The sequence below is a fragment of the Triturus cristatus genome, chromosome 6 (genome assembly GCF_964204655.1).
Source record: "Triturus cristatus chromosome 6, aTriCri1.1, whole genome shotgun sequence".
NCBI classification, from domain to species: domain Eukaryota; kingdom Metazoa; phylum Chordata; class Amphibia; order Caudata; family Salamandridae; genus Triturus; species Triturus cristatus.
The window spans coordinates 1,333,359,041-1,333,381,061 of NC_140589.1; the positions used below are offsets into that span (position 1 = coordinate 1,333,359,041).

Below are 22,021 nucleotides of genomic sequence, written 5' to 3' on the forward strand. Positions count from 1 at the left end.
CTGAACCTCTTCGAATTTTAGCTCTCTACAGAGTTCCCTGGACCCCTGGACGAAGATTAACCTCGCTGTGACCTTTGTAGGGACCAAGGCTTGTTGATGGTATGTATTGCTAACTGCTTCCTGCTTCTGTCGATGCCCTACATGGAGAGATCATCTGGACCCCCTCCTCTTCTGTGGCACAGTTGTCGAGATCTTGCATCCCATAGACAGCATGCATGGTAAACCCAGTTTTCGCAGTCCTGTTCAGCACCATGGATAGCCAGATAGCCACCTCTGCACCCGAGACGCCCACGCCAGGCAGAGCTGTTATGTCTGATGATTCCTTGTCCAGTGGCTCCTCCAAGCTTCTGCAAGTATCGTTTTGTCAAGTGTTGTTTTTGACAGCTCCTGCAGCTCCCATTCAGCACGACGGACAGCCAAGTCACTTCTGCGCCCGGACTCCCTGGGCAAGGTAAAAGTGTTGCGACTGTCAGAGCTTGGTCAGAGGACCCGCAAGACCTTAACTCACCCCGTAAGTGACAGAGTGTCACCTTGAATTTCTTCCATTGACTTGAAAAGTAAAGTGACAGCTCTACAAAGTATTGATTTTATTATCACTGTAAAATCTATAACTTTGGTTTTACAAACTGTATATACACTTCATTCTGGTGTCTAAATTGATATAAACATAAGCTCTATTCCTATAAATTGGTGTTGGATTTCTTTAGAGTCATGTCACTTACTTATCATCAATACTGTTACTGTAGAATGCTATACACATGTTCCTCTAAGTAAGCCAGTCTGCTCCTTGCCACTCTACTAGGACTGAGAGAAGGATTACTAGTATAAGTCCTTTTCCACTGTTGTAAAGCTATCTCTCCCATAGACTAACACTGGCTTACTTATTATTCTTGATAAATGATAACTTCAGTTTTGGAACAGACAGAACAATGTGTGTTCACTCATTTAAATTATAATTTTAAACTCCCTTTAATGGTGAACTCGAATTTTAATTTCCTATTCTAAAAATGCTACATTTTCAGAAAGTTAGCATTTTGTCTTCCTAAACCAAATGTGCCTTTCTGTCAGTATCCAGGGTCACATGAAAGTAAATGACTCTCCTGTGGTGGGTTGTGTATTCCTTCCAGACATGGGGAAAAAAGGGTCTGGGGTGTGCGGCAGCCTCTCCTTAACAGGTTGCCTTGAGGGAGTTGCACTCAGTCATCCTGAGCTTCAAAGGGCAGCCTAAGGGCTATGCCCACCCTCTTCCTGACTTCAAAGGGCTGCCTGCTCTGCCACTTACAAATGCAGCTCACACATAGGCCTGCCTGCCCTTTCTTACCCTAGACAATTTGGAGCTAAACCCAGGAAAAGGGTAAAGTTAGACAAAGAGGGCATCCCCCATCCACAGGCTAGCACTAGGCATAACAATAGTACATTCAGAACCTCTCATCAGAACACACTTGGACCTGTGGAAGATTCATAAGAAGGACTGCCATACCATCTGAAGAAAGAAGATTTGACCTGCTTGCCTTTAACCCAGGCTCCCAGACATGACTCCAAGGACCAGGTGGTTGACCTTCTGTTTGGGCTACAGGGACACACGCTTCCAGAAGCCTCCCTGTGCATGTCCCCTTGACCAGCAGCAATTAAACATGCCTGAGGCCTTCTGCTGGCCTTTGCTGGAGTAAGTCCTGATCCTGAAGAGTTGACCCCCCCCAGGTCCTGGACCCTAGGCTGAGAGTAGTCCTCCTGCCTTAACACAAAGTGAGAGGTGAAAATTCAAAAGCTCTGGACTTTTTGGGACCACAAGCCAACTCTTCACAGCCAGCAACTACCATCTGTGATGACTGCCAACAGAAAGCTCCAGCGGTAGCCTGCTCTTCACATGAGGAACAACCATCTGTGACATCAACAACTGCTGTGTCTCCAGTCAATGCAAAGCTCCAGCGATGACCTGCTCCTCACACTGATATCAACTTCCTTATGGCCCCCGCTATTGCAAAACTCCAGATGCAACATCTTGTGTGGACTAAGACTGTGAGAAGGCTAATTGTTCACTGGGACAAACCTGGGTCCTGTGTCCGACCCGCACTCCATTGTGATTAACCTGAACTTTTGACTTTGACCTGGTCCAATGTAACCAAATACCTACGAGTGGTGCTTTGTGGGTGCTATTTTCACCTGAAACTTTAAAAACTCATAACTCTATTTCTACTGATGGTATTTTTGTTGTTGTGGTATCATTTCATTGATTAAATTCAACTCTTTTTTCTATATTTCTATGGGATTTTTCTTGTCTTGTGCTTTCACTTTATTACTGTTTGAATATTGCTTAATTACTTTGCACATAACCTCTAGGATAAGCTTTCCTGCTTTGGTGTCCAGATACCAGAGGGTTAAGCAAAGGTTTATTTAGTGACTTTTGTGATTCACCCTGAAAAGGGCTCTGTTTGTTATATGAGTGATGCTGCCATCTCTCTCCTATCTAATAACCCAGTTTCTTACAGTATTCCTCCTGAGTTGTGTATGCCCCACATGCATGTATCATTGCATTGTGATGCAAACATAACTGTATTATTCTCATCAGTGCATATGCTATTTATATGATGGGGTGATTGTTCCATGAGTTAACACTCACATCCAACACCTCTTGTGGTCTGCCGATAATGAGCCTGAATTTCAGAAAGGCCAATTCAAACTTCCATCCTTTTAGAGTTGGTAAAATTGAGGGCAAATTAATTTGGTAATGGTAGGACCTGTTATTTAGGGTGCTTATAAATGACAAAAGTATGGTATGAGGTGCTACATAGGAACAGATCTAGGGCCTGATTTCGCTTTTGGAGTGCTGATTACTCCATCACAAACGTGATGGATATCCAATCTGCCTTATTACAAGCATATTATATTGTGTGGCTGCAGCACGTCTCACCCAGGGCCTGAAGAATTATTCATATCACCGCCATCCTAATGTAACTCCTTTGGCTGTCCTTGCCAGCCCCTCCATCTTCAAAACAAAATCGGCTTTTACAAATATAGCACGACCAGCACCCCCACTTGTCTTGCAGACAAACTCATCATCTCAGGTAGATCTCGGCACACCTGCAGCAAGAACACCATCAGACTGCACACTAATAAGTGTAAAAAATAAAAAAAACATGATTGGAGGCCTTTTTCATTTACACACACTGGTTCTGGAACAACATCCCTGTATTCATCAGAGCTGCCCCAACTCTGCATCAATTTAGGAAAGAGTTGAAGACTCATCTCTTTAAAAAAACACTACTTCACAATGCTTTCCCTGCCCTCAACCCAGCTCCATCTTGTCTTGCTCATTTAGTTTTTGCTTGTATTTGACCATAAACAGTGCTCCGCCACCGTCTGGCCAGGTTAGCCCTATAGCAAAACCTTGTACATACATACTCTAAAATCAGGCCCATAGTTACTTAAATTATTATTGCCTTTGTTTGATCTCCCATGATTACATTATGTCAAAGTTATGTGCAACATGAACACTATCCTGTCACTTATGGACACTACTCAGGTGCGGCTATGTTACCTTTGCCTCGGTATTCACTGGCATAAACCACAGTATCTATCAGAATACATATAGAGTTTTGCTATGAATCATACTTCAACCACTCTAGTCTATAACATACATAAAATCAACAAAATAAACAACTAAAAAGGCAGAAGCAATGAGTTGTGTTGCATGACAGGGCCAGAGAATTCCAGTGGCCTGGAACTACTGTGAGAAATCCAAACAGCTGAGGGAGCAAACCTTGACAAGCTCTTGCTGGTCTTTTTGCTATTGTCTGGTGCAATTAAGGACAACGTAGCTGTAGAATGACAAATCTGCATTTATGACAAATCTTGCCATGTTCAGATATGGTGGCATACCCTTATGTGTTATCTTGATTACAGATGCCTAAATGTTCAGGTGATTATGTTTCTCTTTAGGAAAGGAGCTGTGCCCTAGAAAGAATGAGATCTCCTTGTCTCTGTTAGTTACTAAATCTGGTAGACTAGTTGCCTGGTCATGAGCATAGAGGAGGGTGCTCTGCTGGACAGGGGTTTGAAAATCATAGTGAGATGGTCCAAAAATATGGGTCTAAGGATTAAATCGACCAGAGTCAGGTAAACATGAATGCTATCTGTTACCAGTGATCCTCAAGGGTAGATCTTAACCTTGTATTTTTAGCAGTAGCAAGTCAGCATGTGCACCTGTCTTTGTAAAAATTAGTCCATAAGTCTGTGGTTTTATGTCTGGTGTGTGCTGCTGCCTGGATGGCAAACTATGAGACCACTATTTTTTTATAAGTGCACACAAATATGCGAAATAAACCACATTGGATAGTGCACATGGTTGCATGTTCTGCTACTTGCAGCACATAGGATTAGAGAGAGCAGTCTAAGTTTGAAGAGGGTAGTGTTGCACGCCAGCATTTAATGTTTGATGTCATGGATATGTCTTTTTGATTTCAGCTGCATGGGTCTTGGAGAGGTGTGGCACTGATGCCTGCCATCTGCAGGAAGCCCTTTGCCACGATTTGCTATGGTACACCTTACTGAGGATAGAATTATTGGAACACATTGAATACCCTTCTTGGTTGGACAAGAGTAGCATAGGTTCATATCTGGAATTCTTCTTGGTGATGTCCAGGAAGGTGCGGCCAGTAGTGTGGACTAGTGTCCGTGTTTTCATACCACTGTCAATACAATTATTATCTACTGAAACTTGGTACTCAATTGATAATTTGAAAATAGTCTGTTTGCCCAACTGAGACCCAAATCAATGCAGACAGTGCACAATATAATGTGTGTAATCCTTCAGCTACTTCTTTGTACAATGTGAGGGAAGGAACACTGTCCAGTGAGAAAAAAGTGAAGGAGGAAGTGAACATGTCCGATCGAATAAGGGTAGTTGGCCATATCTGATGTTCTGTGGTCAGGGACATTAAAGCCTGATGGTTTGTTAGAAAGAGTCCAAATAGTTCAGTTTTCAGGGGCTTCCTAAAATGCATGTGGTTAGGCTCACCTCTCAAGCATGTGTTGAAGGATCACATGAGGTGATGAGGAGTGGTTTTCTTTCGGTGTGTAGCGCGGGAATAGTTATTTCAGAGTTTTTTTAGCTTTTTCCCAGTAGGCTTTGTAGACGGTGCAGATGGCCTGAATTTGAACCTGTGCTTAACTAGCAGCAAGTGGAAAGCTTTTAGGGTAGGCTTGTTGTTATCCTGTTTTTGTAGCTGATGGCACATTATATCTGCCTGGTTTTGTAGCTGGTGTAACCAGGCACAAAAGCTCCTGTGGATGACATCAGGGTAGTCAAGGCTCTACATGACGGAGTGTCTGGTAAATTCCACACAATGGACAGCTTCAAGTAATGGGAGGATTTTTACCAAGTCTGAATGTCTTACCAATAGAAGAAAGTGTGCGAACAAAGAGAGAGCTGGCAACTATACTGAATTTATAATGATTAATAAACCAAGAAAATTGGCAGTCTGCATGCACAATTAAGTCTAAACATATCAGTATATTTATGTGGCAACTTAAGACTTGAGGTGATTTAACCTGAAGATAAATGTGTCTAACGATGTACATAGGTGCCATAGGCCTCTTGGACAAAAGTGGCCAGTGGTATGAACTGCAAGTATGTGCTGGCAGACTCTACATTAACATCTGTCAGCGCTAAAAAAGCTCCATGTACACAAATACATTTCTGCATGGTCTTTTGATAGTTTTGAAGGATATAGCCAATGGTTAGATAAATTCAATTATGCTATGGGACTGAAAGTGCCAAAAACGTCACACAAGTGTCGGCAGTGTGCTATTAAAAGTAATGCTACAAATTCTTCTGAGTGTTGTATTCATTCATAGAAGAAAGATTACAATGCTCAAAGGGATAGCTTACATTTGAAAGCTGTCAAGCGAAAACCGATAAAAGAAAAATATACTTTAGTTTTCTGCAGCTGAATTTTCACGCTGGCATTTATTGTGAGGCTGAAGTAGCTCTCTTTACAGTGGCCGTTGAATCTGAGCCAGTCGTCATCATTGTAAATGCATGTTTGCAAATGGAGTATAGAACGGATGGTGTGCACCCTGAATATCAACCCCAGAATTTCGATGGGACACAATATCAAGACCAACATTGCAAACCTAAGTCCACTTATATGTCCCGAAGTAGTTCATACATCTTCAAGGTACATAGATGTGGAGGTAGGAATAGTACATCTATACTTCCCTATATGCTCCCGCCCTGTCATTGCAAGCAGCTGTGTACCGGGGTGGGCCCCCCGGGACACTGCAGGAGCCGGCCCTGGGGGTGGCGGTCCCCAGGGCCATCAAGGGCTCCAGGAGGGGGGCCGTGCGGCCGCCCTCCCAACGTGTACACAGCTCCAGGGAGGTGGTGGGACCCTGAATTGACATACTTAGTGCCCCGGAGAGGTGGCGGTCCCCAGGTCGTGTGGGGGGCTCGAGCCCCCCACGCAGGTTCTTAAAAACAAACAAAAAAAGCCCCGGGGGTGGCGGTCCCCGGGGCTGCGGGGAGGCCATGTGCCCCCCGCAATTATTTAAAAAAGAGCCCCGGGGGTGGCGGTCCATGGGGCTTCGACGGGCCTTGGAGGCCCCCTCACACATTCAAAATAACAAGCCCCGGGGGGGTGGCGGTCCCCGGGGCTGCAGGGGGGGCGTGTGTGTCCCGCAAATATTTAAGGAAAGCCCTAGGGGGTGGTGTTCCCCGGGGCTGCGGGGGCCTCCCTGGGCCCCCGCAATAACAATATTGCATGCCCCCGGGACTTGGCCCACCCGGGGGCTAAATAATAACAAAGCACGGGAACCTGTGCTTCGTTTTTTCTTTTTTTTTTGGACAAAATTCGCACTGGGTGCGCGAATCTCGCCGATTTAAACCAAAAAAAAAATGCTTTTTTTAGTCCTGGGGGTCCTTGTGGGACCCCATGAGCAGGCCTAGGGGTCAGGGTGTTTCTACCCTGCCCCCTTTTCTTTTTTTTCGCCTTTGTTTCCCTGTTTTTTTGGTGACTGAGTTCTACCAAGTCACAAGATGGCTGCCAACACTTCCTGGTTTGGAGTGTTGACAGCCAATTAGAATAAAGCTCGTGGTCGGAAGGGTCCGCAGATCCACCGCGCCTCTTTTATTTCTTTATTTTCTCAGCAACTACTGAACGTATTTACACGATTTAAAAAAAAGGTCTCATTCTGAACCAATGGCAACCTTTTATAGCCAAATTTGGTGTAATTCCATTCAGCAGTTTGAGCTGTAGCCGTGTCTAAAGTTTCCTATGGGAAATTGATTTTCCGACCTCTTTTATTTTATTGTCTCAGCAACTACTGAACAGATTTACACCATTTAACAAAAAGGTCTCTTTCTGAACCAAGGGCTACCTTTTTGCCAAATTTGGTGTAATTCCGTTCAGCAGTTCAAACTGTAGCCGTGTCTAAAGTTTCCTATGGAAAATAACATGGAGAAAACACGTTTTGGGTCGCCTCTTTTTTCTCCGCCCCCGCTTGCCACATCACCCCGAATCTTTCAAGACAGGAGCTGACCAGAGCGCCCCACGAGTTTTTTACATTTCCCGAAGATTCGTCATCCAGCGCCAAAGTTATTTGGAAAATAAAAAACGCTTTTCCTATGGACACTAGCTCCTAACTATAACCGCCTGTAGATAATATATATATATATATATATATATATATATATATATATATATATAACAGTGAACCTAATAAAAAAAACGGCGGCAGAGTGGTGTAAAATGTCAAAGTCATAGATAAAGCAAACACGTGATTGGAGAAATAGCTGGGTTCTGGGGGCAGAACTGGACTGTTATTGCATTATGATGTAGTGCCTTTTAAAAAGGTGCTCTTTAATAAGCTGGAGCAGGTGGGTGAGGCCCTGAGGAATACAGACGAGTTGTCCCAGAATCTTGGTGCATTGATGAAGAAGGCATGTTGCCTTTTGCTTCTTTTTTCACTTTTTTGACTGCAATCTGATAGTGTCCTGATTGTGGGTGCCATGGCGATTTGACAATTGCTACAGACCTTAAAATGCATGCTATTGCCTGCTCCGAAAAACCATAGTTTTAGAATGAAATGGAGCAAGTCCGCTAAATTGTATCCTTTATGGAAAAGCAGTAATACGTTATAAGATTTGTGAACTATTCACATTTCCTTCGAGATTTAAATGTAGGTAGTTGTGAAGTCATACCATCCCACAACAAAAGTGCAACAATCCACCTTAACACAAAGTAAGCAACTCCCCTTAACCTTCATTACAGAAGCGAAGAGTTGTATGTGTAATCATTGACAATAAAAGCAACGCTTAGGCTTTTATTCACATACCCAACTAAAGTTCAATTCCTTTTTCTAAAAAGCAGTTGTTTCTGGCACCTGTGACTTCACTGAAGTTAGCAATGCGTTTGGTTGTCAACCGCCGAAATGATACAATACCTGCGGATACATTACACTGAGTCCAATATATGCTTTAGGGATGCACCCTTGCTTGAATGGGTCACTGTCACTTAATAAAAAACAGCCAAAAAACGTGGCAATAACAACTCACATTTCAAATACCTCTAAAGCCTGCTGTGCACTTCAGATGAGACTGTAATAGGCTGCCATCTATCTGATTCAAAAAGGACAGGATATGTTGATGGCAAAAGTACTTGTTCTTCTTGTAAATATCGCAATTGTAAAAACACAGGCGCGAGGGAGCACTGGATAATAAATGGGAGCAAATATATGGTGATACAAGAATGAAACTGTAGAGAGGGCAACTTAGATGCTGAAAGATTATGGAACAGAAACTGGTCACGTCATGAAAGCTCCTACAGAACACTTTAACCAACTCAATTTTACATCATCTCACGGAGGTGGTGCAAGCGGCACACTAAGCATTCCATCAGAATACCCCATATTATCACCCACTGCTCCATCCTAGGGACTTTTAACAGGCAATTCACTCATGTAACCTTAACCAAGCAATACATTGAAATTCATTCCTGTCAGACGTTGTAATGTGTAAAGCGGTCCCTTCTATAAAAATACATTAAAATAAAACAAATGATAGGTATGAGAGAGGAAAACAATAAACACATCAACTAATGTGTAACTACATGAAAGCAAGTTGAGAAAGTCCAGCTATCTATGTTGGAATAACCAATGCAAAAATATGTCAAAGTGTAGTGTACCTCCAAAGATGTTACATAATTGCTTGTACGTTGCCTGGTAAACGTCATTGGTAGAAGACATCCAGAGTCCTGTAAAGTTAGTCCAAGAATGACTTTGCCTTTTCACCCGGATGCAGGGTTTGAGGTATTGGCAGTAATGATGCCATCAGCGTTGCGCACTGTTAGAAGGAGAGAACAGTATTGGCAAAGTGCATCCATTAATGTTCACATTCTTTTATGTACTTTAATAATACAGCCAGGCCAAGAAAACCCTTTAGTGACTGGTCTCAAAGGTTAGGAACTGTTTAGGTAACAGAATGACCTAATATTACTAATCTGCAGTGGATCACAATGGCTTTTTCTTCAAATGAAGTCAAAAGACGTTATTGTATCAGTCTTAAAAATATTAACCAATACATAAATATTATTAAAACTTTACGGATGTATACATTTTAATATTTTCAATTATGTGTACTTTGCAATTAAAAACATTTTCATTTGAACATTTTTTTAAAATTTATATCAACATTAGGCAATAAAAATATTTAGATTGAACATTTATTCTATTATTTATAAAGACTATTTAATTTTAAAACGTTTACCTCTAATCAACATGTAGCATTTATGAGTCTATCCCTAAACAAACTATAATGTGTCAATTGCAATATCATCTGTTAATGTATATAAAGTCATTTTTGATAAGATGCTGCAGCAGACCATTGGGGTTGTGGCTAATGCTATAGAGAATACCGAGAGACGGCTCTCCATTACACCATCACTGTACATCCCAAGTCAGGAAAGAGACACTTCGGTCATTATGACTGAGGCGCTGGAGGCTAGCTCCTTTATGACATCATCTTATATAGATCTACTTTCCAGCCAGGTGCCAATAGAAAATTCTAAAGATTCCCGAGATAGATCTACTATACTGGCTTCTCCCCCTGTTGTGAAGAAAACGGTGGACACATGAAAGCCGTGTCCGAGGAATAAAAATAAAAATAAAAATAACATTGCCCTAACTAAATTAAACAAAAATATCCACACCAACCATGACCTGGTGACTCCATCTGAAAATCTGCGCGACGCAGCGCCAGGAATACCGTGTTGGGTTACTAATATGGTCACGGACCTACAAACTTCCTTGGAACGTACAATTCTCACTCAGCTTAAGCCACTGGTATCAAAACTAGATAAATTGATTTCCATGTCGAACACCAGAGGTGGGGGGAAAACTGAGGCAGCTAACCCCCAAAGATCGTCGGCCCCTCTTGGTATGGAAGCCCAACAAAATAAAGCTCCCTGTATTTTAGTTCCTGACACTACTAGCCAATCGGCACAGATTGCCAATACGGGAGTGACTTTGGACGCCCAAAAACCTACATCCCTTCCACCCCAAGACACTCTTAGTGTTGGTTCTCAGCAAAGACATAGCCAACCCACAAAAACTCTGGCAAGTAAACCTGATAAAGTCCCGATTACGTTAAAGCAAGGCCAGCTGAGTAACAAAACTAGCATTCCCGCGAAAGCTAATATGATACCAGAAGCTAATGCCCAGCACTTGCCCACAATAAATTTACCACCCGAAGCACAAACCTTTGTCGTTGCACTGGTGGGTGTTCCACCCTTAAGAGAGGGCAAAAGAGACAACGAGGGTGAGCTAAAGAATAAGTGCATTCAGTGGCTCACAGTAAATAGGCCCCTACCAAGAGACATTTCAGGAGAAATTCTGCTGGCTAGAAGAGTGGGCTGGATTGGGAGGAACCCAAAGACTGTAGCAGGAGATGTAATAATCCTAAATTTTAGGGATGCCACTGCTGTACAATATATATGTAGTAGTGACACTTATAAACAAAACACCCAAATATCTGCTCTACATCTCTCCTATTTCTATCCTACTCCTAGCTGGGAACCGCACTATTCTAGAGCCAGGATCTTTAATAGGGGGCTTCACCTCCCACCTTGCAATTTGGAAAATAGAGGTATACATAGAGAAGGTTGGCCTATTCGTACTCCTCTCTACCCGTTACAGCCACATTGGAACAGATTCAGTGTACTGGAAGAGGTGGATTGACTTAGCTTAGGCGGAAAATTAGATCAACAACCCACTAGTAAAACTGCCAGCTGGACAAGGGCCATAGAGGAAGAAGCACCGTTAGCAGATTGTATAAACAGCTCACAAAACAGGGAAACTAATATAAATAGCTCGGACACTGCGAGTCCTGATGATCTGATACAAGGCTGCATAAAATTGGTCTCCTGGAATATAGCTGGCCTAAAAAACAAGTTGGGCACCCCAGATTGGACTGCATTTATGACTAAATTCGATATTTGCCTAATGCAGGAGACCTGGGCATTAGAGGATAGCAGAAGCCCGACTTTTGCTACCTATAATATCCTTGCAACATCACTAGGTAAAGGCCGCCCGTCTGGGGGATTATCGATATGGGTAGCCACACATTTGGGAACCCAGGCCGTACAAATACCAACAAAATCGCTGGACTTCCAATGTGTTTTATTACAACTGCCAAATAACCCCCCAGTAGCACTAATCAATGTTTATTCGAGGCCAACCAGAAACGGTAAGGAATCAACCACACTGAGTGAGCTGACATCATTTATCTCAGGGCTAGATCCCTGCATTTCTATAGTCCTTGGCGGGGACTTTAACTGCCAGTTTGAACCACTGGGTGGGGTGGATCAGGGTGAGCAGGATGAGGTAGATGCGCTATGGCATATTCCAGACCCGGATATTTCCCCAGTCAGAGCTTGGACACCTTTGGTATTACAAGCAAAAACCTTCTGCCTTACAACGTCTCTGCGGGCGTGTAATGGGAGAATGGACTCTGACCGCCCAGCAGCAGGAACGTTTAACCGGACAGACAGGGTCTCCATCATTGATTATATAATGATTGAAGCTAAAAATTGGAGCAAGATAAAGAACTTCAAAGTTGAAAAAAGGCAGGATAGTGACCACAATGCTCTGACTTTAATTCTGAAGCCAGGGTCCTTCGGGTTAAAAAACCCTGAGACTACATTAAATGTGGCAATTCCTCCTCTTGTACTATCTAACAACCGGGTGAAATGGCCTCGTCTGGCAACGTCACCTTTACAACTTGCGAAAATCTATCAAACCGCGATACCCTGGATAACTCGGATGGCTGCTGAAACTGGGCCTACGCAGGTAGTGGAAATACACAAACAGCTAGTATTGGAATTGGGGGATGTTTTCTATCCAATAGCTAGAGCAAAGAGGTATGTGCCCAAAGCTTTTCCTTGGTTTAATACTAGGTGCAGGAAACTAAAAAAGAACCTTCTCGCAGCAATTAAATCAAAAAATAAACCCAGCACTCGAGATGCTAGACAAGCGTATAAGAAGGAGCTGTCTAGGAGTAGGTTGGAATGGGAAGAAGAGAGGTGGGAAGCGCTGAGGGATGCCTTGGTGACTAAGGACGCCAAACTCTTCTGGGAGCTAGTGAGTTCTTCTGTAGGAGGCAGTGGGGAATCTTTCCTGCCAAACATTGCTCCCTCAGTATGGGAAACGCACTTTGCCACATAGTATTCTTCCCCCTCGGTCACCCCGGAGCCACTGAATAGAGCTCGGATAATGCAACCAAAAGACCAACTCTGTGTTCCATTGGATTTAAATCCTACACACGAGCATTGTCCTCAGGAGCTGTCAGACCGTGGAAACTACTCTGGCCACCTAAGAACTAGGAAGCAGATGACTACTGGAAGTACTGAGGTTATCTCAATTAAAGAAGTAGAATCTGCTATTACCAGGCTACCCTCTAACAAAGCCCCAGGGCTAGATAAAGTGCCAGGCGATCTCTTTCGTTCACAACCTAAAATCTGGGGACCTTATCTAGTTGTACTATTCAATGCAGTCCTGGCAGGAGCTAACTTACCAGATACCTGGGCAGGGGCTGAAATTGTTCCTATTTACAAGAAAGGTTGCCCTTTAGCTCCCTCGAATTACAGGCCTATAAGTCTCTTGGATACTACACAGAAACTTATGGGCCGGATCATACTAGATAGAATACTTGAGTGGGCAGAGGAGAACAAGATATTAAGTACCTACCAGGCAGGGTTCAGAGCAGGGATCTCGACCTTGGATCAGCTCTTTAGATTACAGGTCTTGTTTTGGAAAACCGTAATTCTGGGAGGGGGTAGTCTCTACCTGGTCTTCGTAGACTTACGGGCTGCTTTTGATCTCGTGCCCAGAGAAAGTCTATGGAAGGTCCTGAAAGATCTAAACCTCCTGCCTTACCTCCTAGAAGTTCTGAAGCATTTCCATAAAGAGAACTATGCTCAGGTACGCTGCGGGAAAAATGGAGAGCTTTCAGAACGTTTTCCAGTTACCAGAGGTGTGCGTCAGGGCTGCGCCCTGGCCCCCACTCTCTTTAGCCTTTACATCAATGGTTTGGTGGGTGAGTTGGACAAGGTTAAGAATGGTGATGTTCCTCGGTTGGCATCTGGACGGGTGCCTGCATTGATGTTCGCAGACGACACCTTATTGCTGTCTCGAACCTCTACAGGCATCCAGAGGGTATTGGATGGCTTTGTAATATTCTGTGCTTCGAGGGGGCTTGAGATCAACTTAGAAAAGACAAAGTTCATGATCTTCGGCCCCCCGAAGCGCACTCGCCCCTGCCCAGTCCTAAATGGCATCCCATTAGAAAGGGTTGGTACCTTCGTCTATCTGGGAGTTACCCTGACCGAAGACTTTGGCTGGGGCCCACAGGTGGTCAAATCTGCCCTGAGGCTCACACAGATAGCGGGGGGTATAAATAAATTCCAAAGGAAAACGCTATTTAAACCAGTCTCCCCTGGTCTCGAAATTTATAAAGCCCAAGCTAGACCTGCTGCAATGTACGGTGCAGAACTCTGGGGCCATACCCGTGTATCACCCCTTTCTAAGGTCGAACATACATTCATTAGAAATTTGATAGGGCTCCCTCAGAGCACCCCGCTGATACCCCTGAGACTAGATTTAGATCTAGAGCCTATCTTTGAACTTCTGGAGAGCAGACCCCTCTTGTACTGGAGAAGGTTGTGGACAGTTTCAGAGCTCGGCGACTACAGAGCTGAGTTTCTTGCAATTTGGGATCAGCTGAAGAGTAGAAACATACCTTGGCTATCCCATATAAAGGCCACATTATACCAGATTGGCCTTCCCCAACTTTGGGAGACCCTAGAGCAAGGCTGTCTGGCGGTAAAAAGAACGGAGTTGTTAGCTCTAATTAGACAGCATAATCTGGACCAACTATACCGCCTGTCATCTATGGGTAGGCTGACAATGGAATTCCTGCAAGTAAAACTGACCCCCAGTAAGGAGGAGTTCCTAGACTTGATTCAGCCGCCCAGAGCAAAGAAGTTATATACCCAACTAAGGTACGGCTGTCTCCCGATTGGGGAATTGACTTGCAAGTGGACGGGAAGAGGTGTGGGGGTCTGTCCCGTTTGTAATAAAACCAAAGAAGACCTTGCCCATGTTTTATTTTTCTGCTCCGCTTATAACAAAATACGAAGAGCCTGGCTCGTGCCATTGTGCAGAAACTTGGGATTAAAGCACTGTGCACAAGCCTGCAGGATTTTACGTTATGACACTTCCCCCCCAATTGTGTTTTCTGTTTCCCGTTTTTTATATGGTATGTGGAGAAGAAGGTCAGCCTTGATAAATCAATCAGCTATTAACTTTTAATATAAATGGAATTTTATTGTTCTTTGTTCCCACTTTGATAACTGCTGTTTAATAACTTTTTATCTAAAATACTGAATTATTTATGCATTTTATGTACATGTATATATTTTATTTGTGCTTTTATGGTCACTGACCGAAATAAAGCTATCAAAGTAAGTAAGTATAATGTGTCAATTGCAATATCATCTGTTAATGTATATAAAGTCATTTTTCATAACACATTAATCACTTAAAATATTACATGATGGAATAACTAAGAACAATCAAAATCCAAATGGGGCATTACATCCTGCTCACCTGCGCCCTTTTTATTTCAAGCGTGACTGTATGATTGACACCATTTGAAATCAAAATCTATGGTGCAAATTGTAACTTTAAGATACAGTTCTCATCGATTGTCATAGGAAAACATCTCAACAATGAAAGGAAAAACACTCTTGGCATTATTCTGGCCTTGATGGGCAGCCCACCAGTCTGCAGGGTCGGGGAAGCCCTCCAATTTCTGCCCCTGCAGATGGCCGTATGCTCCATCGAGAGAGCTCTACAAGCCAAATGGGGATCTCTGTCATTAAAGATCATCCACTCTTGCGATGAATAAACTTTTGTCATAGCTGAATATCACATGGGCCACCACGTTGATTCTGTCCGCTCACCATTCTCTTCTGTGGGGGTATGATTGTGAAAAGCGAAAGTGCCTCAAAAGTGCAGGAAGTATTGTCCTTATTCATAGGACACATTTATTTCTTTTGCTGCCTGGTCCTCCATGCCTCGCATGCCCGTGATGAGACTGCCGATCTCGAGCGCGAGAAATCCAAGGCGGCAGTCCTATCTCACACAGGAAGCGAGTGAGGTGTTCTAGCTCATGAGACACATAGCGGAGGCATCATTGCAAGGAGGAGGGTAGAAAAGAACCACTGGAGGAACTCGAGGGTGTTCGGCGTTCAGAGCATGGAGCGAATGAAGGGCAACAGTGCGAACGAACCACACTGGGTGAAACCGAGGAGACCGAAGGGAAGGAGGAGAGGAAGACGAGTGCACTGACAACACCGGAGGAGTCACTGGAGCAGGAGGAGCACCGAGGCAACGACCGACGCTCACAGAGCACTGTGCCAGAGACTGGGACTCCCAAGGCAATCAAGGAGGCTGGTTCTCCCTTCACCATGGCCCAGGAGGGTCGTAGATACAGGCAAGTACCGCTTGCATGTTTATTTTCATTAAAGGGGTGGTGCGCCGGAGTACGAGGCGCACCAAACTAAGCACATAATCCCTCACTTAGGCACTACGCTATTAAGATACGGGTGAAGGTGTGCACTACCCCAACCCCCTTTCAGCATATAAAAAAAATGCCAGTAGCCTGAGGCTTACTTTTTCTTTATTTCTTATCCCTCGGTGTCCCGTATCTCCAACAGAGGACGGTAACCTGGTGAAGAGGAGGCAACATATGTTTGATCATATGAAGCTAAATATGTCAAATATGTATATTCACTAAAATACAATTTATGTTACAAAAGAAATGTATCTCCCCTTTTTTAATTCAACTCTCGGCAATTAATTGTTCTATATGTAACTGACTTCCAATTAACACCCTTTTGAGACATTGTTGTATGTTATAGATGATTGCCCTAGTCTCCTTAGGGTATATAGGCTACCTCCTGTAGTCTGATACTGCTTAGAGAGAAGAAAATCAGTGGCAGAGGCTTTGCCCTATACTGGGTGGGAAATCTGTCACTGTGAACCGACATCCCTGTGCAAAACAGACACTAGGTCCAGGTTTCTGACAGTGGAAGCAAGTGAGGCTCCACCATCGCAGACCTGATGGTTCCCACATCTCTAATTAAATAATTAATTAAGGTGGTTTGAGGAACACCTGCCCCACTCCACCAAGACCCCAATGGCTCTCCAAAGACGTTTCCACTTCTACTGATTCTCAAAATGAACACTCCTCACACATAAAACTCAGCATTTCAGTTTATTTTTGGGTGGGTGAAACTGATATTGAAGTTGTCTTTCTTTTCTATGGGTACAAATGTGGACAGTAAGACAGATCTAATACAATGATTTCTAGTTAGCACAGGTTAATTCTCTTTTTTCATATTTTGGGGCATTGATATAGCTTACAAGGATGAAAGTAATGGAATTGATTTGCCTCACCCCAAAAATTACTAAGAACCTGGGAGAAAATTGAGATCTCTCAAGGTATCCCTCGTTAGGCCTGAGTGATGTTTCCATTCCTGAGATCTTTGTCTAGAAACATTGCACAAGATCGTAAAAAATTCTTTAAAAGTATTATTGCTATATAGTGGCATAAATTGCTGCCTAGATACATGCATGTAGTCTGGGCCACAGTGCTCTAAGAAGGGGATCACATGCTGGTATTGATTAAGAGGGAAAGGATGTTGTGGAAAATTCACAACGGAATGGCGGAGCACAGTGTTACGCCACAATTGGTAACACCACACTTCGACATTCTGAAAACACAGGGATACACTGTATTTACAATAGTACGGCACACACCTGCATTTCCCCTAGTGTTGGTGCTAAATTTAGTTGCCTAGGGCCAAGGCAGGTACCCTTGATCCATAGTGCAAGGGGGCCTGCATTGTAGGGAATGATTGTTCATATGCAGGGTGAACAATCCTTCTATTGCTCAGAATCTCCCTTTTCTTGGAAGAGAGCTTGCAAGAAAAGATATTTTGTGACATGGAGACTCCTGGATGGCAATCATGTACACGTTGAGGGTTTGGTTCTGTACATGGGGTATAGTAATGGGAGCCTGTTGCAAGCCAGCTTAAAATCTACAGAAGATAAATGGATTATACTGATTTCCTGTACCTATTGAGACACAGTCTTAGTAGAGTTCCAGTGACAACTTTCTACGAAGCAAACCTCGTGCGTTTTCACTTTGTTCATTAATGCTCCATCAAAAGTTCTCCAATCTGTCACTGATTGAACAAAATGTGTGAACGTTGTTGAGTTTATTTTCTTTGGAAGATGTTTGTCCACTGGACACATTTGACTTTTCCTATGGCTTCTTTGAGGTGACACATTCTTTGTTTTTGAATTGCAGTTTACAGCAAGTCGGTGGTTCTGTTTTTTCAGACGTATGCTTCTTTTTTTTGTAGTAAGATTCACTAGGTCAAGATCCATGAAATATTTCCTGGCTCTGTCTATGAATTTATTATAGCAACTCTGTTCAAGTCTGTCACTCAGAGTATTCATATGGGGGCACATCTATCTTTATTACATATTTTAGTGCTTCTTTTTAAACTCTTAAATCCAGGCAGGGTGAGAATTTGCAGTCTTTCTCACTAGGGGTTTTGTTACCTACAAAAGCATTATGTTTTTCAGAATGTCAGCTTTCTCTTCAAACAGGGCTGCAAACAAATGCGTAGGCTCCAAATGTCTATGCTTTGTGGACGTGTTCGAGCCATTTTTTCTTGCCATAATTTCTGCATCAGAGGCATAAATATCTTCAATTTTTGAAAAAAAAACCATATTCAAGACAGAATAAATGCCTGGCCTTATTAAGCTCCCTCAGTCTATGAGTTTGTAGACAAGACACTCACTGAAAAGGCTCATGACAGCATGAAGCACACTGTACATCTGAAAGATATAACAGCCTTTCGCACAGCATGCCTTACCATTCCGTTCCATCCAATATCAATGACTAGATAATTGCATTGCCAAATTTAGATCAATTTTGAAAAAACATTTTTATGAACAGGCTTATGGAGGGTAGAATCATGTCTCAATAACAAGCACGTGTGGAGACAAAGAATGCCCTACATGAGCACCAACTGGGTTTCTGTCTTCTAAGTGGCACCAAATCTGTCTTGGTTAAGATAAGGGTGTGAGCGTTTTCCCCTCCTGATGCAATGGAAAATGAAATGTACCTTTCTGATCTGAAATCACATTCACAGCTCCAAAATGATGCCACTTCTTCTTTTTAAAGTGTACAAAAAGTGATAGATAGAATGCTTGAATTAATCTCAGCCACTGGTAATTACTTGGGCCGCATCTCAGTGCATTGTTACTTTGCCATCAATGCCACCTCAGTTTGGACCCAACCTTTTTCAATTCAATCTTGACCCTGCTCCACTGGGAACAGTCCAGCCCGAACTGCCAGGTCTACTTTGAACCATAACACAAGCAACCCAAGACCAGTTTTGTCCTTGCTATGGGCTCAGCAGCTATATGTAGCGTGAGTTCAGTGCTACAGTGTGCACAGGACCCACGACTGCGCTACTATTACTTTCAACTATTACTTTCAAATGTACTTGTTAAATCTATGAATTAATTTCATCTAAATACTTGAGTAGTAGTTTCCCTAAAGGTATGCATTTTTCGAATATGAAAATGAGAAGAATACAAAATTACATAGGGCTCTGTGACCCGAAGAGCCAAGAAAACTAGATCCTGCTAAATTAATGAATTAATGAAAGAAAGAATGAATGAATGACCAACTTATAAAGCGCAAACAAATACCCAAAGGCGCTGATGCGGTTCCACTGCCAGGCACGAGCATAAGCCCGCAGTAAGAAACAGTTACAAGTCAAAAAGCCAGGTCTTCAAGGACTTGCGGAAAGGAAGGTGTGACTAGGCCTGGGCGAAGCACTACGCTACGCTCGCGTAGTTTGCGAAGTTCGCGCTACTTCGCACTACGCGAACTGCACGTAGCACAGTGCGAACACGCGTAGCGTAGTGTTGCGTAGTGCTGCGGTCATTTTTTGCTTGCTCGCGGTCCTCAACGTCAAGTTGGCGACCGCGAGCAAGCAAAATGACATCCCGGCGAGACTTTTTCCTTGTTCGCGATCAGCAACTGCAAGTTGGCGATCGCGAGCATGGAAAATAAACCTCCCGGCGAGATTCCCAGCGCGAGGAGGTCAGGTTTCTCATTGCGAGTGGTCGCGTATGCTCGCGACCGCTCGCGATGAGAAACTACCAGTTCGCGTTGAGAAAGCTGAAGCTCGAGTAAAAATCTACTTGAGCAGCAGAAAACTACAGCTCGCACTGTGCAAGATGCCATTTTCAATGATTGCACAGTGCCGGTTGCTTGTCCGCACTGTGCAATCATTGAAAACAACATCTTGCACAGTGCGAACATGTTACTACGCAGCCTTATTGGCAAGATGGTACCAAATGCCGCAGATAGGTCCAACAAAATCAACAACGCGGTCTGCCCGGCATCAACCAAGATGTAAATGTTGTTGACTGCAGTTAATAATGCAGTTTCAGACCCATGGCAACTGCTGAATCCATACTGAGGAGGATCAAGCAAATGCTGTTGTTGCAAATACGTACTCAGCTGGGTATTAAGGTGTTTCTCCAGAATCTTAGCAGGAACAGGAAGTATGGAAATGGGGCAATAGTTTTAAAATTCTGCTGAATCAAGATGTTTTCTTTTTAAAATAATTGCTTGATGACCGCTGTTTTCCAGCTAAGTGGGCAGCGTCCGGAGGAAATGGCCAGATTAAGAGTTGCTGTAATATAGGGAATAATAATATTCCTACCCAACATCATCAGCTTCGTGGAGCAAGGTTCCAGAGGGGAGCCTGATTTGATCCCCTCTAGAAGCTGGTCAGTCTGTTTGTATGAAAGAGGGAGGAAAGCGGTGAGACAGTCATCCCTCTTCTTGATATGGGGAGGACTAAGGGATGAGAAATTAATATTTTGGTCAGAATTGAAGAGCTCAGAGCTAAGACTGTCCAAGGAGGAGTAAACCTCAGCAATTGTGGAGTGAAAATAGTTAACCATACCATCACAAAAGTCCTGCAAGCTCTCATTATGTGCTGAAGCAGGCGGGGTAGATAGTGAACTAATCAAATTAAATAAATCACTAGAGGACTTGAGTGATGATCTCATCTGAATATAAAAAGATGATTTCTCTAAGTTGATGGCTAATTTGTATTCTGCCAACCTGGCCTTATGCTTTATTCTTTCCGATGGATCATAATGTTTACGCCAGATTCGTTCTTGAAGGCGACAGGATTGCTTGAGTATTTTAAGTTTGAACACATACGTAGTCAACTCAAGTAAGTCTATATTTGGCGCAAGCCATAAAAGTCAGTAATAAAATTTACAGTACAAATACTTATTCTTGAAATGTACAGCTGATAAAAAAGTCATTTCCATAAAAGCAAAAATTCAAAAACTGCAAGCACTTGTTACCAAAAATGCATATTCTCCGACTCGTTACAGAAACTTTACATCATGAACCATTATTTCAGCCTCTAAGCATTTTATAAGATGAAAGATACACAGACATATCGGTACTATGAAATATATAGTGCAAATGCAGGGCAGAATCCATTCTCATTATCACAGTGGAATCATCTGATACCTCTTTCTGATTGCTATTGCTTTCCTTATATAAAATTAAGAATGGCAAAACAGACTTCTATCATGGAAAGATTTTGTAAGAATGTCAGCCATTCATGCGAGTTCTCAGTTTGGATTTCCATAGGACCAGACTTAAGAACTTAATTCTGGGATCAGCATAGAGTGGACAAAACACAATAAAGTGGTAAGTGCTTTTTTTACTATATTGATCACACCGGCAGGAGGGTAGGTCATGTGACCAAACACATTGAATGGGAAAGACCAACTGAGTAATTTCAGTGTTATGTTGCCTATCACCTGTGCATGACCCAAACTGACCAGTAAACAGTAGAAGAGTTTGTTAATTTTAAATCTCCTGGAGGATACTATTCCATTAGTAAGGAAACCACATCTAAGCAATACTGTTTGTGTTTTGAGACTAATTATTGTGGGATGTAAAAGCGCAGCGGCCAGGGCGGCTGACTCCAGAGCAAGGGGCTCACCGTTCGATCCCCGACGCTGGTGGCAACTCGGCCCAGCACCCTGTGACTCGCTTAAACTTCCTGATGGCCCCCAGTGCCTTGAGACCCTTAGGGGTAATTGGTTTGCGCTTTACAAATACCAGGTTATGTTATTTAGCTTTTTGTATCTGGCATAATACCTTATTTTCACATGTCCACTGAAAGAGTTTTTTTTGCCTTTGTTCATTTTGAAATGGTTCATGCCTTCTATCCTGTAAAATATTTTAGTTTGAGAAATATATTCTAGAAAATTATGTAACAAGGTTAATGCCATCACCTTCTGTATTTAATCATCTTTTTTTCTATTTTCTATACTTTTG

The 22,021-nt window shown here is 43.0% G+C and overlaps 1 protein-coding gene across 2 annotated transcripts in view; it reads right to left on the reverse strand.

The window, feature by feature from the left end:
• Positions 1–22,021, reverse strand: part of CHRM3 (cholinergic receptor muscarinic 3) — a 2,422,098-nt gene that overhangs the window by 666,138 nt on the left and 1,733,939 nt on the right. For both annotated transcript variants that reach the window (XM_085612342.1, XM_085612343.1), the window contains one exon: positions 9,183–9,340. The gene's annotated coding sequence lies outside the window, so the exon portion shown is untranslated. The remainder of the gene's footprint in view (positions 1–9,182; positions 9,341–22,021) is intronic.